This window comes from Lactuca virosa, chromosome 5, assembly GCF_052849685.1.
Source record: "Lactuca virosa cultivar CGN04683 chromosome 5, Lactuca_virosa_CGN04683_v6, whole genome shotgun sequence".
NCBI classification, from domain to species: Eukaryota; Viridiplantae; Streptophyta; class Magnoliopsida; order Asterales; family Asteraceae; genus Lactuca; species Lactuca virosa.
In genome coordinates this window covers 116722624-116741443 of record NC_136430.1, presented here as the reverse complement: position 1 = coordinate 116741443, position 18820 = coordinate 116722624, and positions in this window count along the sequence as shown.

Here is an 18820-nt window from a genome sequence, read left to right as displayed (position 1 = left end):
GTGTGTAATTGTGCTAGGTATCAGTCAAATCCATGAGAACCACATCTCACTGCTGTGAAGAATATATTTCGTTATCTTAAAGGAACAATTTCGTTAGGATTGTGGTATCCTTCGAACACTGGGTTCTTTGTACAAGCATATTCGGATGCAGACCTGGGTGGTTGTAATCTTGATCGAAAAAGCACAAGTGGTGGATGTCAATTTCTCGATGGCAAATTGGTGAGCTGGCAGTCGAAAAAGCAAACATGTGTCTCAATATCAACAGCTGAAGCAGAATATGTGGCTGCTGCTGCTTGCACTTCACAAATTATATAGATTCAAAGTCAATTGCGTGATTATGCAATTAATATGAAAAAGATTCCATTATATTGTGATTCTCAAAGTGCAATAAGAATTTGTCATAATCCTGTGCAGCATTCGAAGACTAAACATATAGCACTTCGTTATCATTTCATCAAGGATCACGTGGAGGATGGGAATATTGAAGTACATTTCGTGAAAAAAACTGATCAGTTAGCTGATATTTTCACGAAACCTTTAGATGAAAAATCCCTTGTGAGAATTATAGAGGGACTTGGAATGATCGATGGAAATTCTGTTCCATGCGAAAAAGAAGAATGATGCATGATAAGGACTAACTCAGAGGCGCTAAATGAAAGACAAAGCAATATCCGTCAGCATTCTGAGGTTACTGTTCATAGTCAACGCTTCGACCCCTTCGAATTCGTAAATTTGTCACTTATTTTAAGGGTTGATTCAGAGGTTACTGTTCATAGTCAACGCTTCGACCCCTTCGAATTCGTAAATTTGTCACTTATTTTAAGGGTTGATTCAGAGGTTACTGTTCATAGTCAACGCTTCGACCCCTTCGAAAATTCAAAAATCCAAAAAGATTTTCGTTTGTTTTGTCATTTAATTTTCGAAAATTCAAAAATCCAAAAAGATTTTCGTTTGTTTTGTCATTTAATTTTCGAAAATTCAAAAATCCAAAAAGATTTTCGTTTGTTTTGTCATTTAATTTTCGAAAATTCAAAAATCCAAAAAGATTTTCGTTTGTTCTGTCTTTATTTTCGAAAATTTAAAACAACAAAAATATTTTGATTCTTATTTCTTTTTAGTATTTTGTTACAGACAATCTTGAAGACACAAACTGGGTTATGCTTGCAGTTCTAGGGTCAGGTACATTTTTTCGTATGAATCGATAAATTTTTCATCATTTGAACTAGTTAAGTTGTCCCTAGAAGCATGCTGCTGCATGTTGTCCAAAAGCCTCAATTGACTCAATGTGTGTGTACGAAAGCCTTAATGAAATTTGTCATACGAAAATTTCTTCCCAATCAGGCTTATATTCACATTAATCTCTGAGCTACCTGACTCTTCTCAAAATGAGTTAAGAGTTTACTGTTTGGTCCACACAAAACAGAGGTACTTTTTGTGTCTTACATCAATCTTTTTCATCCATAAAGTTGTTACACGATCACACACGAAGACATATGTCCGAGAGGTCTCTGATCAAACCCATCAAGACTTAGACATATCAAAAATCTGTGTTTATGATCTGACATCATGAGACCGTGATGAAAGTGAAACCCAATTTTCACTACACTTTTAAGGCATTAACGGGGAACAATGTTCCAGATTTTCACGAAACTTTTGTTTCAGTACCAAAATTCGAAACTACAAACCATATTCATTTCGAATAAGTGGTCTTGATCAAACATTCGAAACCCCTGATGTTTGTTACCCAACAAGATCCAGAACAAATTTTTTTTCATGAATATGATTTCCGTGTGAGTTTCATTTGAAAATCCAAGTCACTTAAAATTTTTCAAAACATACTTGTCAATGACTACACTGGTTAAACAAGTAATTTCTGTTACAATTTATCACCTTATGTTTAGGTTGATATGTAACGAAATTTTTTCCCTACCCACGAAGCATTATAAAAGAAGCCCTTTGATACTTATCAACAAGTATTCGATTATAATTCATGGGAAACCACATAAGCTATTGATCATTTCTCTTAATGATTAATGAAGTAATCTTTTCCCGGGATTTCATCTCCTTTTGTGTCAATTGTTTGACATCACAATATCCCAAAATTTTCTAATCTTTGTTTCTCGTCTACATTCTTTGGAACACTGCACTCACGAAATCCTTGAGGTTCTGAGTAATACCAACTCAGGCTGATGATTTCGAATATATGGCATATGACTTCGCTTTTCATCCCAAAAGTGAAAGAGCCTTGCTTCCATTCGAAGGGTTCTGACGTTTACAATATTCTTGGGGATTACAAGACAGGTTGTTTATAAATGACGTATGGTATTTTGTCCGTTTTTCAAGGCGATGTGACAGCTACTTTTTGACGCATGGCTACTTTTACGCAGTAATGGTCCGATTTTCAAGGTGCCACGTCGGATATCATTAAATACCTATCCCACTTCAAATTCAAACTTCAGGGTTACATATAAAAGGGGATTCAACGGTTCATTATTCGTTTACGCGATCAAAAAGCAAAATTACCCAAAATTCTCTCATCATCAAAATCTTCAAACCCTAACAATGGCGACTTCTGCTCATGTTGATTCTCATACCACTGAAGATGCCTCTTCATTACCAATAATGAAGATTCAACCAACAAACTATCACTTGGAGGGTGATGTTTCTTAATATCCGGAAGAACTGAAGATGCTCATAGTTGCTTTGAAGAACTCTGTGTTGTCAAAGGCGATGTTCAGTTCATTTTTTGTTCCAATGTCATGGCTGTCTCAAGCAGGATCTACTGCTACATATAACAAGGCTTCTGATACGATTACTTTTCATCTGGTGAATGACAAAAAGGTCAGGCTATCCAAGAAACTCTTCTGTCAAATTCTTGACATTCCGAATACATCTCCATATGTTGCTTTCACATTCCCTCAAATCGTTAACATGTTTAATGAGATGGGATATCAGCCTCCATTGTCCAAAATAAGTGATTTTAAGAAATCTGGTCTTCCACGACAGTGGAATTTCTTATTTGGAATCTTTCTACGATGTTTAAATGGGAGAACAGTTGGTCTTGATAAAGGAAGAATGGAAGTTTATGCAATGGTTGCTGGAATCTACTATGATCTTCAAGTTGATTATTCTACACAATTATGGAAGGAATTCCAAAAGGGTGTAGAACATACGAATGCTATTCATGGTATTTCGTGTGCAAGGTACTGGAGCCTGATTTTTCAATACTTTTATAAAAAGGAAGGGATTTTGGTTCCCAATGATGAAGAAAGAGCCATTTTCCAATCGTACCACTATCCGAAGGATGTCACAGATAGTGCGGATGTTTTTCCATCAGTTGCTCGTATTCCTGATGCAATGCTTAAAAGAGTTGATCCTTCGAATTCTGTTTTGGTGGCATATTTGAAGACTATTGATTCTACAATTGAAACTGGCATATTATTGGGAAGAGATGATAAGAAATCCAAGAAGACGAAAAAGCCGGAGACAAAGATCAAATCTTCGAAATCTCCCAAGAAGAAGCCTGAAACAGTTGAGGTATCTGTTGATGAAACTCAAGTGATTGAGCCCATTATTGAAGAAACACAAGAGAATGTAGTCATTGCTTCGAAGACTGGTATGTTTCGAAGAATCAAAATGAAGTCAACCCATAAACGCAAGTCTCCTATCCATAAAGTGATTCAAAAACCTCAAATCACTCATCAAGGTGTTTTGATTAGAGAAGTGACAGTACCTGTTTCTCCGGTGTCTAAGAAACAAAGGGATGAGGATATGGCAAAACAGTTACCAAATAATAAGAAGAAGAAGAATCGAAAACTTGTAATTTCTACTGAGTCAACAGAAGATGATGAGGAACGAATTCCAGAAACCCGAGAGATAACTCTTGAGCAGACAATCGTCATACCACCCGAAGATTCGGTTGCCAAATCAGTTTCTGAGGAGGTACGAACTTCAGGCATCCCTGCACACATATCTGATATGGATGCAAATGTCAATATGGGTGATGAAGATGCGAAGAATGAAGATCAAGGTAAATCTACTTCTGCTCCATTTGAAAGCATTGTTTCTTTGTCACAATCCACAATTCCAACTTCTTCAACCACTGATTCTCCTACATTCGAACACATTATCAATCAACCATTCACTTCAATTTTTTCTTCTCAATCCACTGATACACCCAAACCAACTTCGAATGTTCAAGAACCCATCTTTATGGAGACAGAAACTGATACAGAGGGGTTTGGAGGTACCTTTGAAGAATTGGAATTTCATGAAGAAGAAGAACAGTTTCCAATCCTTGAATCAAAAGGTTGATATAATTTGTGATGCAGTCACAAGATTTGTTAAATTGTATGAAAATTTGAGTCCGCGACTTACTCAACTTTCAACATCCGAAAGAACAAGCTTTGAGGAAGTGATAACTTTGCTCAAGGAGTTAAAAGAAATTTCTGACAGGCCGGTTTCTTCTTCCTTGATCACTCCTGAATTTTTATCACATAAGTTTATCCAATTCGAAGCCATTCTCAACAAACAACTTGCTCCACTCTTTCGCATATCAAGTCTTCTTCCAACAACGTATGCCCCGCCTGTTTTCACAGGGGTGCAAGGGGGAGAAAGAAAAACTAGTGAGTCGAAGACTAGTGGTGAAGATGCGAAAGTTGTAGGAAAAGTATTTTCTTCGAAGATCCCAACAACAAAGCCAGTTATTGTGTCTGCTGGGATGGTTACTTCAACAGTTGTTACAACGCTACCTATTACAAGACCTTTTTCGAAAGGAATTGTAATTGGTAAATCTACAGAGACTAGTGAAAGTGGTTCTAAACCAAAAGAGGCAATTGACAATCCAGCCATGAAAGATAAAGGGAAATCGATTATAGTGGAAAAATCGAAAGAAGAAAAGAAGGCTGCAGCTGAAGCTGAAATTGAAAAACTCAGGATGATTCAAAGCATTATGGTTCAGCGTGCTGGTGATCCGAAGGAAATGGAGAAAGGTGATCCTGCCAAACACTACAATTATGAAACAATCGAGGCCAAGGTAGCGTATAATCACATGTATTCGTTTGAGAAGAAGCCAAAACAGAGTTATTTGGTTACGAATACTGATACAAGCCAGCTGGATTTTCCGATAAACGAAATGATGTTCATCATGCCTCAGTTCAAGGCTGAAGGAAATTTTAAAAAAAAGATGAAGGTACATACATGAAAATTCGTTTTCATGCTGTTCTTGCAAAAGCCCCTGAGGAAGTGTGGTCACTGGTTAAAATCAAGAAAGTGATCAGTATGAAAAAGGATGTGGTATTCGAAAACACAGTCCAAAATTTCAAGTATGTGGTTACCAGGGCAAATGGAAATATTTGTGAATTCACTGTTGCAGATTTTCCATTAATGAACTTGTATGATCTTATACAAGTTGCATTACTTTTGAAAGACAAATCATTTTCATACCTTCAAAAAACAGAACCCGATGAATTCAAGCTTGGAGTAACTCACATCAACATTTTTATCGAAAACTATTATGAGTGCTTGGCACTAACAGATGTTGAATTAGCTACTGCCAAAGGAATGGAAATTAAAGCTCCGATGGCTCCAACGAAGACTCAAGTAGAATTGAAAAAGTATGCTGATGGTGAAATCTGCTTGAAGCCTTTTGGAATGGTATTCACAGGAAAAGACAAAGCTGGAAAAGTTAAACGGTTCTTATTCCAAGCAAGCGAAGTGGAGAGATATTCAACATCTCAATATACGAACTTGATTGTTCGTATGAATCATTGCAAGAAAAACAATGAAGGAGATAAGAAAGAGCTGAAGAAGATTATCTCCTGGTACAAGGAGATTCGAAGAGTGTTACTGTATTCTATCACGCTTCTTACGAATTGAAGACTTCGACTATGATTACAAAGGGAAAGATTGTAAGGGTCGAATTGTTGTAATTAGTCGAAATGTATTTTGAACTCTTCGAATATTTTGTAATATATTTTACTAGGGAGCTTTCATTCTAAGCTTAAGTGTCTAGGCCTTAGTATATTTTTTGTACGCTTTCTGTTCCCTATAAATAGGGATATTTTACTAGAGTTAGATAAGAGTATTTACAGACCTGTCTATTTTCTCTGTAAACATTCGAAAGCGTAAATCAAGCTGAAACAAGATCATATTTACATCTGGTGTTCAATCTCGCATTCTTACTTGAATTAATACTCTGATTAATTCAATACTCGATTCATTGATTCATCAGATAACGTTTCATCTGAGCCTGCTCAAAATCAAACTCCGGGTAAAACATCACCCTCTCTGTGAACATGCGGGTGATCTCCGTCACCGTCTCACCATCCTGTCTCAAATCCAGAAACTGATAAGCTAACCGTTCCTGCTCGACTCGTGGAACGTAGTGAGCACGGAACATATCCCTGAACTGCTCCCAAGTAATCGCAGCTCTCTGGTCATCCGAATACAATCCAGTCATCAACCTCCACCAGTCCTTCGCCCCAGACCTCAGCAGGTTCAGGGCACATCTGACCTTCTGGTCAATAGGACATGAACACGTGAAGAAACACCCCTCCACGTCAGATAGCCACCTCATGGATTTGATGGGGTTCTGGGTCCCATCAAAAGTAGGGGGCTTCGTGTTGTCGAAGTCCCGATATTGGAAAGCCAGACTGGATCCTACCCCTGCCGCCGATACAGCTGTTGTAGCTGTTGCGGCAGCTGCCTCATTGAGGGCTGCATAACGATCATCGAAATACTCCACCATGGTGGTCTTGAAAGACCCAAACATCTCCGGTAAATGAGCTCGGAACATCGCAGCCACCTCATCATGCAGAATATCCCGGATCCTAGCGTCCATCTCGCCTGGCCCCATCTGGCCGATAGTCTCGGGCACTGTCGGTGCCTCTTGTCCGCTGTCTCCTGATCCTGACCCAGATTCAGTCACAAATTGTTGAGTAACCACCATGCTGAAAAATACACCAGTAAGATATCAGATATCCCACATAACAATCCGGTGACCAACTCCCAACAAAGCCCTAGGGGTTGTGACTTCTTTGTTACGCGTATGGGTCCTGTACTTTCAGTAGTACGGGCCCATACTACCTTCCACACCTACCCATATTTGTCTCAAGTATCATCACAACACCCTAAATCTATACGTAAGCATGGCATGCACTCAATCCTCACGCCTAGAAGAAGGCTAAACATTTCATAACTGGCGGACTCATCCCAAACAACCCATCCATGAAACTTTCACCAACCTTGCAGCACTCGTGTATGCTAGCCATACATAATGTTGGACCCTATAGACTTTCGAATACCTGATCCTACCCTAAGCCCTTCATCAAACAAGAACAGGAAATAAGGCAAAACCAAACATTCTCAGGCTATAAGATCTTAATTATGTACAGCCGTAATGCATACACTAAACAACTACAGTAATGATGTCAATTTCATATAAGGAAAAACCCTAGGCTATCAGGCATCATATAATCAGGAAACTCTATCATGAACTTCCTAAAGATCCCTAGCCTAGTACTAGCATGTTGTTCTAACATATCACATAAATCAAATAATATGTAAGGTATCTTGGGGTCTATCCGCGAGCTCCGGCTGGTCGTACACTTGCATCCTCCTTTATTATTTTGAAAACATTTTAAGAAAATCGTTTTAAAATCATATCCTCAGTTTGAGACTGGAGACACGCAGGTGTTTCCTCCAATTCACTCAAACCAAGGCTTTGATACCAACTTGTAACATCCATAAAAATCATGCAAAATTTAAACTTTTTAAAACATTTCAAAACCAGTGATTAGTACAAAACTTGTTTTCAAAATAGTATAGTGTCAGAGTATCCCAGAATCAGATCATAAAATCATGAAATATGAGGAGCTGTACGATCACGCCTTTGCCTTCCAGCGATCATCAAAAGTACCTGAAACAATAATCGATAAATGTAAGCTCGAAGGCTTAGCGAGTTACCCCTAAAATACCAACGCCATAAAACATATCAATAACATATAAGCAAACAGCATGCATAATGAGCCTTCAGCCTGACTGGACCGCCTCGCAGGCCTTTCGCCTATCTGAACCGCTCACCGAGCCTTCGGCACGTCTGGACCGCCTCGCTGGGCCTACAGCCTATCCGGACCGCTCGCCGGGCCTTCGGTCTGACAATCATGCCCTTCTGGTCCTGTAGTCTATCTGGACCGCCCTGGGTATGTTTGCCTTCAGCACAAAGCAGGACCGCCTCAACCTAATCCCCAATCAAACAAACATGTGCACATAAATATCATACGCTAGCATATATAATAGTTAAACCGATCTAACAGATCACTAATCATAACAACATCCTATAACCAGGATACAGACCTAACCGGTCACTAACATAGCATCATCCTATATACCATGATACTGACCTAACCAGGTCACTAAGCATATGACCATCCTAACTACCAGGATGTAATCAATAAGCATATCATGCAATAACCTGGATATAAATCCGAAAAGGGTCGGCATTGGTGCCTTAGACCCCGTTGATATTGTGAGGAGACCTCACCTCACAAGTAGCTCGAAGTAATAAAGTCAAAATTCACCAACTGAAGCTCCAAGTCCAACACCTACATCCACCGATGGTCCACTTCCATAAATTTCCAAATTACGAAAATACCCCCAAAAGTCAAACTGGTCAACCCTTGGTCAAATTCGAAGTCAACGGTCAAATTCAATAGTCCATGTTGACCCAACTCGTCGAGTGCAGCTAGCAACTCGTCAAGTTCCTTAAGAACTCAGAAAGTCATAAAACCCTAATCGAATCGTCGAGTCCTCTTACTGACTCGTCGAGTTCATGCGGAATCAAGTACGGGCAACCTTCATCCTACTCGCCGAGTCGGCTAAGCGACTCGTCGAGTTCATGTAGTCCATTTCTTATACAGATGTTTTTAAGCCACCCCAAAGCTCCATATTGCAAATCCAACCTCCTAGGGCATGGTTTCCACGTAAAGTTGCAAACTTTACGTACATACATGGTCCTAGATGCCAAAACTAGACTTAGGGAAAGGTTAACTCAAAGGGAAGGACCCAAGCTTTCCAAATCTCATAACTTTATGGCTATAGGGACCAAGGGGAGTCCAGATCTGAAGTTACAACTTCAGATCTTGCCCCAATACACGAAATGACTCCCAAATGTGCAAAAGATAGCCCTAAACCCAACATGAAGAGATCTAACTAGAGATAATTCAACGTAACGACTTGTTACCTTCAAAATGATGCCAAGATGTAGAAGAGTCATATCCACAAGTTCCTCTTTGCTCCAAGTTTCTTATACTTCACACCTTCTTCACAAAATGCACCAAAATCACTCTTTAAGCCTCACAAACACTCAAGAACAAGGTTAATGGCGATTAGGGTTTCTTATGGCCGTCAAGGAGTAATAAGGGACTGGAGGAAAGGACTTAAGGTCCTTTAAATAGGGTGCAAACCATAAAAATTAGGGTTTCATCTCCCAGGTCCTACTCGTCGAGTAGATTCTAGAATCTACGCGGGCTAACCAGGTTCTACACGACGAGTTGGGGCCTCCAACTCGTCGAGTTCCATATTAAAATGAATATAAAAGGTTTAAAATATGCACCTCGGAGTCGGGATGTTACAGTTTGTCTAACAGTCTTGTTTTTAGACTAGGAATTAATATTGAGGTGATAGTCTAGGTTAACCTTTGTAACTCATTTTGAAGAAATGAAAAGGAATTATGTGAATATTATGTGTTTTATGCTTAATTACTAGGAGTTAATTAATTAAGAATAAAAATGAGCGTCGAAAATAAATATTAGATAAAGCCGATATCTATTAAGAAACTTGTAGTGGGCGTGACAAGGATTACGGATATATAAAGAATGCCGAAATCCGAGTTGTAACGAAGAAGTTATGACCTGTCGAAGTTTCACGACAAAACCGGCACGGTGCTGAATGTCGTAAAAAGTGAGTTTTTGATAAACTACTTTTTAGCCTTAGTGATCTAAATGAAACTCGTAGTGTTCGTTAAACCGAGAGTAGGTATAAAAAGAACGCCCAAATCTGACTTCGTATGAGGAAGTTATGATTTTTCGAAGTTTCAGCTTAGCAGTAGACAGCTAAAAACTCGAATTTTAGATCGAGTGATTTTTAGCCGACACGACCTAAACGAGAATCGAAGGTCTCGTCATTAGTAGCACAACGGTAAAAAGTCTGACGAAAATGGACGTCGGATGAAGAAGTTATGAATTTTTAACAGATTTCCTGTCCCGGTCTGTTAAAAATAATAATATAAAAATTAAAATCAAAATTAGCCGACGAAGTCTAAACGGAAGTTGTAGAGCGTAATTTTACCTACGCGTGCATATAAAAAACGTCAAAAACGGAGCTCGTATGCGAAAGATATGGATTTTAGAAGTTTTGGCGCGAAAACCGAGAAATTTCGCATAGGTGGCTTCGGCCACGTCACCTTCACTTAGAACGTGCCACGTGTCCGAAATTGGTGAGTCATACGAGCCACATGTCCGAAATGCTGCTGAGTCATCCGAACTGGAGAGCTGATCCGAAGCGGTCCAGTCAGAAGGCGACGCGTGCCCTCTATCACGTGTCCGAACCCTCGCATAAAGCCACGAACCCCCCCCCCTACTTCGGACCTAGACCTCGGTCCAATCACAAGAGGACAGCAGCCCCTTCGCATGCGCAGCCACGTGCGAGCCTTCCCTGCGAGCCCTCGGATCTGCACCACCTGGAGCCTTCTCAGCCGTTGGATCAGGAGGCTCGCTCCTATAAATAGGAGGGTGCGAGACCTCCCGGTATATTTTGAAAACTTGTCAATTTTAGCCCCTAAACCCATATTTCTTTCATTTTATCATCCCCCAAAGCCCCGGTATCAAATATAACCCTCGGAATACGCTACGAAGTGCCCGAGAAGCCCGGAAAATTTATCTTTTCGGTTTCGAAGCCCGACCTTCGCAGAGCCCGGTTTCTCAATAAAACTCTCGGTTTTATTAGAAACGATCGTTTTAGGAAACGAATTGCTGCCCGATTTTCATCAAAACATGTGAGTGTGTAGTTACTTTCACTTTACACATAGATATGAAGTATTTACCTTAAAATTCGTGTTATGTGTAAATATATTAATTGTTTATTTGAGGTGACTGTTGAAGAGATGTTTTATACAAGTTTTAAACTGTATATGTATTTTATCTACAAATATGTTGGGTAGAACATGGGTATACGAAATAGTCGGTGTGTGTTAAAATGGTGAGAGGCCTCGGTGTCGGTGTTGTTGTTGTTGTTGTTGGCGAAGTCGTCTAACGGAGTATAGATGACGACCACAGACTTTTCTAGACAGTCCAGTGGCACACTAGCAGGTTCGTAACTTGTAGGTGTTGATGAACTAAATGTTCATTGGCGTACTCCAATCCCCCTCATGGTTGCCTTTAGGACATGTATGGCTGAGGAGTCCCCTTAGCAGTAGTGTCCAACCCGATGATATTCCTTAGGCTAAGTCCCTTGTGTTAGGTGTTTAGGGACGTAAAGTGAGGACAACGGGAATGGGTAATCAGGGTTATTGTTGATTGGTGAACTTAATAAGTTATTATTATTGTGGGTTGAAAACTCTATATGCTCACCAGGCTCCCAAGCCTGACCCACTCAGCTTTTTATGATTACAGGTAGTGGACCCCGAGCATAGTCGGAGGACGATGAGAGATTTTTGATTATAGGCCAGTAGTTGTAAATAACTGTAGTAAGGCTTATAATGTCTTGTTTATGCTTTTGATCTATATCGGAACATGACATCCCGAGGTTTTGATATATATGGAAAATATATACCTTCTTAAAGAAGGGTTTTGATAAACTTTTATCATGTATTGTTTTGGGGACCAATTCCGCAACATCTTTTAAAAAGATTTCTCTGATTTTGTTTTAAACAGCATAAAATAAATCGGTCTTTTCAGGCCGATAAATTAGGGGATGTCACAGTTTGATACATGGTACAAAATAGTTGTGGAGACGTCACCTGAAAATGTGTGACGTGCACGTTATTTGCACGCCGTACAACCCAAAAATCACCTATAAAAGGGCAACAACTGTTATTCTCTCCCTCGCACCCTCCAATTCTCCCTCTCAAAATTATGAGTTATAGTTCCGAAATCTCCTTACTATTTAGGATAGTTTAGTGAAGCTTAGAGGCCCCGGAGAGCCCAAAACTAGTAGCTATCAGGCCGGAGTTCTGCCAATACAATTTTCGAACGTCGTCTAGGAAAACTCTGTAAGTTAAGCTACAATCTTTTGTTTTCAGTGTAACTTATATTTATAGTCACAAGTCGTTATTATGAACCTATAAATAATATTTATCAGTAATTCCAAGTGAAAATGATGATTGATCTACTTATGGAGAGGTATCTAGAATGGTCATGTTGGCTTGGTTGTTGGATTTCAGAAAAGCTATATGCCGAAATAATCTTGCCTCCCAACTGTCCTGCCTGGTTGATCCTTACTTGACAGAATATCAATATTGATTAGGATTAGTGAAAGATCTAGTTTTTATTACCAGATTGCCATAGAGATTAATAGGATAAAGTATTATAGGTTAATACCCGTTCGACATGTTATCCGTTAGTTGGATCGTCGGTAGAATCACTTAGATAGCTGTCAATCTTCTAAGTCATTGTCAACGTGAGTCTTCTCACTATGTTATCTGCTCCAATATATATCCTTTGTATGTTAGGATATAGTTGCCTTGTAGTACGCCATTAGACTAGTTTTGTTAGTTGCATGTAGTATTAGATTATTGTTTGTTGCACTAAATATATGTGTTCATATAATTATATGGGGAGTTGAGGGCGGTCTAGCCTCGGACCGAAGGCAAATAGACTCGGCAGACTAGCATTATGCTAAAGGCCAAAAGTGCGGACTAACTATATGTTGTAGGCAAAAAGGGTGGGCCAGCTTCATGTTGAAGGCCATGGGCGAACCAGCTTTAGGCCGAATGCCATTATGTCAATGCATTGTATATGTATTGTGGGATATGATATTTTGGGGAACTCACTAAGTCTAGCGCTTACCCAGTTGTTACAAATGTTTTTCAGGTACTTCGGGAAAAGGACAATGTTCAATTGTACACACGCGTATTCGCAACATGTTCCGCATAATGTAAATATAACTCTGATATATTTTAATAAATAAAAATGAAAATTATGGGTTGAAAATCGGGACGTTTCACCTAGCCCCATTTGTGAATATCCTTGAGCCCTTTAAGTGATTTAAAGTGTTCTTGGCGCATATTGGATAAGAAGGAGCACATTGGAGAAGTGTTGGTTGGCTTAGAGCTTGTAGATCCAAACCTCGTTCACCTTGATCTTTATTCGGGAGGTATAAAGTTTCAATTTTAATTGTTCTTTTATGTAGATCTAGTTTTAGGATATGTTATGTGCATGTTTTGGTCCCATGGCTTGGATCTTGTGACTAGAAGTTACTCTAGAACCTTTGAGCCTTATTTCTAGTCATTTTTGAAGTCATTAAGTCATAAAATCGAATCTTGATGGGTATATTTGTTCCATGCATGAGTTAGTGGTCTTTTGGTGGGTTATGAATCTAGGGCTTTGGTTTGGACTCCATTAAGCTATGCAAAGTCATAAAGTCAGGAACTTTATGAATTGAGATGACCGTTAGAGTTAGATCTATGATTTGGATGATTTTGGTCATGAGCATTAAGAGCTTAAAGTTGAGTTTGGGAAACAGTGAGTTACTTTGGACGTACCTCATGGTACCCTGCACGTAACGTGTTTTATCCCGTTAACCCTCTCTTCGAACACGCAGTACGTTGGGCGTACAGTGGTGGTACACGAGGTGTACTCACCAGAAGCCCTATGGGCCATTTTGGGCTTTGAGTCATTTTAGGTTTGGGACATGATTTGTTGGTCCAAGTATGGGAAGGGTAAACTAGCCTTTTACCACCTTAGCATAATATAATACGATTAGATCTTTGATTATAGGTTATTACCCTAATTATTGATTAGGATTGTTGTTGGATATGTTCAGTGTGAAAAGTCATGGTAGTAGCAGCTCGAGTGTGAGATTGTTTGACATCAGATTGAGGTGAGTCTCCTCACTGTAACTGTGGGTCAAAGGAATCAATGCCAACCCACTAGGATATGTTATGTAGAATGTTAGTTGTCTTTGTGACTATCACATGTTTGCATGTTTGGGTTGAAATAAACCCTTGGGTTGGGCCCAATATTGTATATTTGGCTTGATATAAACCCCCGGGCTCGGCCCAATATTGTATATTTGCGTTGAAATAGACCCCAGGGCTAGGCCCCTAGGTTGGGCCCATGATTGCATGTTGGGTTGAAAGAAACCCCAAGGCTAGGCCCATTACTGTATGATGTGTTGGAATATACCACGGGGCTATGTTGAATGATATGTATGGTATGAGGTATTTTGGGGAACTCACTAAGCTTTGTGCTTACAGTTTTGTGGTTATGGTTTCAGATACTTCCAGTTCAAAAGGAAAGGACCCGACATGACTACACAGCATCCCCCAGAGTTTATTCTCCATTGTTTATTATGAAGTTTTACTCTGATATTTAAATGCTATTTTCACCTTGAATGATTTTGGGGAATAGAATGTTGTATGGATTAATGTTTTAAAAGGAAAAATTTTCCATGGATTTTTGGGATGTTACATTTATCTTGGGATACTATACGGTATTTTGACCTTTTTGAACGTTTTATTATTATTTTCAACGTTATCTACATGTTTATCACTTTAACACTATGTTTGTCCCAATTTCCAAATATACACATACTCTTATTTGCGGTAAAATCAACATTTTGTAACTTATTTTCCTTGTTTAAAATGTTAACATTATTGTTTTATTCCTAGGATCTTGGGCATATCCAAGATCTTCAACATCTTTCAAAATCTTAAGCACCTGATAAAACTTTTTTTTAAAATATTTATCTAAAACATCATATCACACTTATTAATTTTGTTATAAGGTTTTTAGTGTATTTTTTTATTACCAAAACATTAATGTTGCTTACATTTGTTGTTGCATGTAAGTTATATATATATATATATATATATATATATATATATATATATATATATATATATATATATATATATATATATATATATGGTCGCATTTAAAATAAATCTCTGATGTCAAGATGTCAAGTTGATTGGTTGATTTTAAAACATGATTATGTTAGCACCATCCAAACGAATCAAAATTAAATGTTTATTTATTCGATTTCAACAAGTTAATTTTTCAAATTTAACCAACCCATTTTCAAAATAAAAATTGTTAATCTTGAAAAAGTCTTTCTTTCTTTCATCTATGAGTATATAGACATTCTCGTCTATAATCTCATCTATATCTTTGTTTTATATGAATATCAACATTTCTTGACATTCAGCGACTACGCTGGTTGTGGAAGACAATTATGCTTTTATATCCAGCATATTGTTTGTTATTTAAGTTTCATTTATTTCAAATAATGATATTTTGTTTTCTATTTATTATTTTAATACTATTTTTATTATTTTATAATCGAATGAAATAAAAAAAAAAGAGTCACAGACCTAATTTTTGAATTTGAATTATTATTGGTAAATAATATGTGCCGCTAAAATTAAGGAAATCATCTATAATTTAACAAATATATAATGGCATAAAAAATGTTACTAAGATTGTTCAATACGGAACGTTCGAGAGATTCTAACTTCCACAGTTTGACAAAACGCTCTTTTTTAAATAGAATACATCGATTGGCACTACTAGCTTTTAGTGTTTAGTTCAAACAAAACGCTCCACATCCAAATGTTATTTCACGTAGCGTTCAAGAAAACGTTATCCGCTACAATCTACCCGCTGCTCGCTACCAACTATTTTTGTCGAACACATTTTAAAATTGAAAACGTTAGAGTTGAGTAACCAAAAGGTTCGATTAAAACCCAAAAATGATGGATTGACACAACCAAATAGCGTTACTAAAGTCTTTTAGTGATTTATTTTTTTGTGCCCCTAATACAATGGAGTTTCGGTGAAATTTTCTTGGTATTTAGTCGCAATTTTTCTGTGTCATAAAATGTCGTTTTATTTGTACTAATTCATCCGAACGGTGTTAAGCTTAGCTTCAAAAATCTTGACGTTATTGATTCCAATGACATAATGAACTCGAATCTTTGGTTTGTGGCACTATGTCTATTGGCAATGAAGATATCTACAACCTCATCAAATCGTTTGAACGCATTACACATACATTGATTCCATTTTGTCCTCCGTAGAATTTTTGTAGAAAAAACTCATTGTCTTGTTGCCAAAGAAGTCATCAGTAAATGGTGTGACCATGTTTGTGTCCTTATGCGTGCTATTCTATGAACTTCTCCCGACAATCTTCTGTTTTCTCTCACATTTTACTTAATCTCATTAGCCTTTTTCTGTTCTTTTCGGCCGCTATTCGCCAAGTTCACACTGACTTTGAAGAATCCTTATGTGATTATTTTATGTCTTTACCACTTTAATGATCTACCATACTAAATGAAAATGATTTTGTCAAATGTCCTCTTCTCATTACATTTGTCACATGTCATTTTCTAAGATTTTTTTATTTTCTTTTTTCTACTTGTCATTTTCTTATGTTGTTCATTTTCTTAAAATTCAAAATCACTTTTTAGTAAGGGTTATATATGGTAGATACATTAATTCCACTAATATTGAAAATAAATGCTCTAGTTGTTTCTTTCCTTAATAATGGTTTATATATGATAGGTATGTAACACCTATTCCAGGTATTGATTAATTTATATAATTTTTAGGGTTTTGTGCATGGACTCGGCGAGTTGGGGTGCTCCAACTCGTCGAGTAAAGACTATTATGAGGACGCGGGATTTGGGTTCTACTCGACGAGACGGAAGGCCCGACTCGACGAGTAGGAGCTGTAAAGAGAAACCCTAGTTTTTAGGGTTTGCACCCTATTTAAAGAACTTAATGTGCCTCTTGTGGCCTCCCTTATCACCCTAATAGCCAGAGAAAACCCTAGATTGACCTTGAACCTTCTTGAGTGAGAGAAAGAGCTTTTGTGAGAAATTTTGGGGTATTTGTGAAGGATTCTAGAGCTTGAAGAGGAAGCAGCAAGGAGAGAAGCAGTAGATCCGGCATCTACTATGTTTTGGCCATCATCTTGAGGTATAAAGTCGTCACCCTGATCTCTAGTTGATTAGATCCCTTTTCTTGGAAGTAAATGATCATTTTTGGTGCAAAATGGAGTCAAACTCGGATCTGGACTTATCACAAGGATATGGTTCCAGATCTGGACCTCTCTAGGTCCCCAATGACATAAAGTTGCTCACTTTATGCAGCCTAGACCCTTTCCATGCACAAAAACCTTGTAAGAAGCTTAGTTTTAATGTTATGGCCTTGAAGGGCCTTACATGCACGTAAAGTTTGCAACTTTATGTGGTATCTGCACTAAGGGAGTTTGGATCTGGAGTTTGGGACCTTAGATCCCACTGAAAAGGGCTGAACTTGGAAAGGACTGAAGGAACTCGTTGAGTCCCTTAGCTGACTCGACGAGTTGGTGTAGGGTTTGCCCGTTCTTGAGATTTTGGATGAGTGCGGTGAAGGATTAGGGTTTTGGTCTGAACGGACATTAGTTTTCTGGACATTTGATGAACTCGACGAGTCACTAGGGTGACTCGGCGAGTTGATGTGGGATCTAGTGGAATGGACTCGTGAGGAACTCGGCGAGTTGCTAAATGCACTCGACGAGTTGAGGTCAACATGGATTGTTGACCTTCACTGTTGACATTGACTTTGACCAGGGTTGACCAGGGTTGACTTTGAGGGTAATAAAGGATTATGACAAGTTAATCACATGTTGGTCATAGGCAGTGAGGAGGAGCAGTGCGTGGGATACATCTGATCTTAACTATTCAGTTCAACATTCGAGAGGTGAGTCTTCTCACCATACCAATGGGTCTAAGGCACCAAGGCCGGCCCATTTTATGATATGTGGATTGTTGATTGATTATGTGTTATGTTAGTATGACATTTGCATAGAAGACCCCGGGGGGTTCCCGTGGCAGTAGTTTGAGACCACGTGGGGGTTCCCGTGGCATTTGGTATAAGACCTTGGAGGGTTTCCATGGCATCCTAGTATATTTGCATGTGTAGTTTACATTATGTATTGTTTGGTAGTAAAGACTATGTGGGGGTTCCCATGGCAGGAAGACCATGTGGGGGTTCCCATGGCAGTCAGTTAAGACCACGTAGAGGTTCCAGTGGCCCTAGGTGTAAGACCCTGGAGGGTTTCCATGGCTTCCTTATATGTTGTATGCATGGCTTATATGATATATGTAGCTTTTATAGCTAACTTGATATGTGTTATGTGGATTGTGTGTGGGGTATGCTCTGGTGACTCACTAAGCATTAGCTTACAGTTTGTGGATTTGTTTCAGGTACATATGAGCCCAAGGGCAAGGGTAAGGCTTGATGGTGCGGCGTGCACTCTCTCTCGGGCATTTTATGGGACACTCTGATGTTTGGAAATAACATTGTTTTGGATATGAATTTGGAAACAATTGTATTGGGATTTCATGTTCTATAGAAAAGTGTTTTGACTAATTAAAAATGAAAATTTTCTTTTAAAAAATTGGGTCGTTACTAGTTGGTATCAGCGCCTTAGTTTGAGGGATTCGGGCACACTCTCTAGTGTGTCGGGACTCAAACTAAGGAAGTGGAAAAAATTGTTTTCCAAAAATAAAATAAAAGTTAAAACTTTTAAAGTATGGAAAATAGGAGAGTGCAAC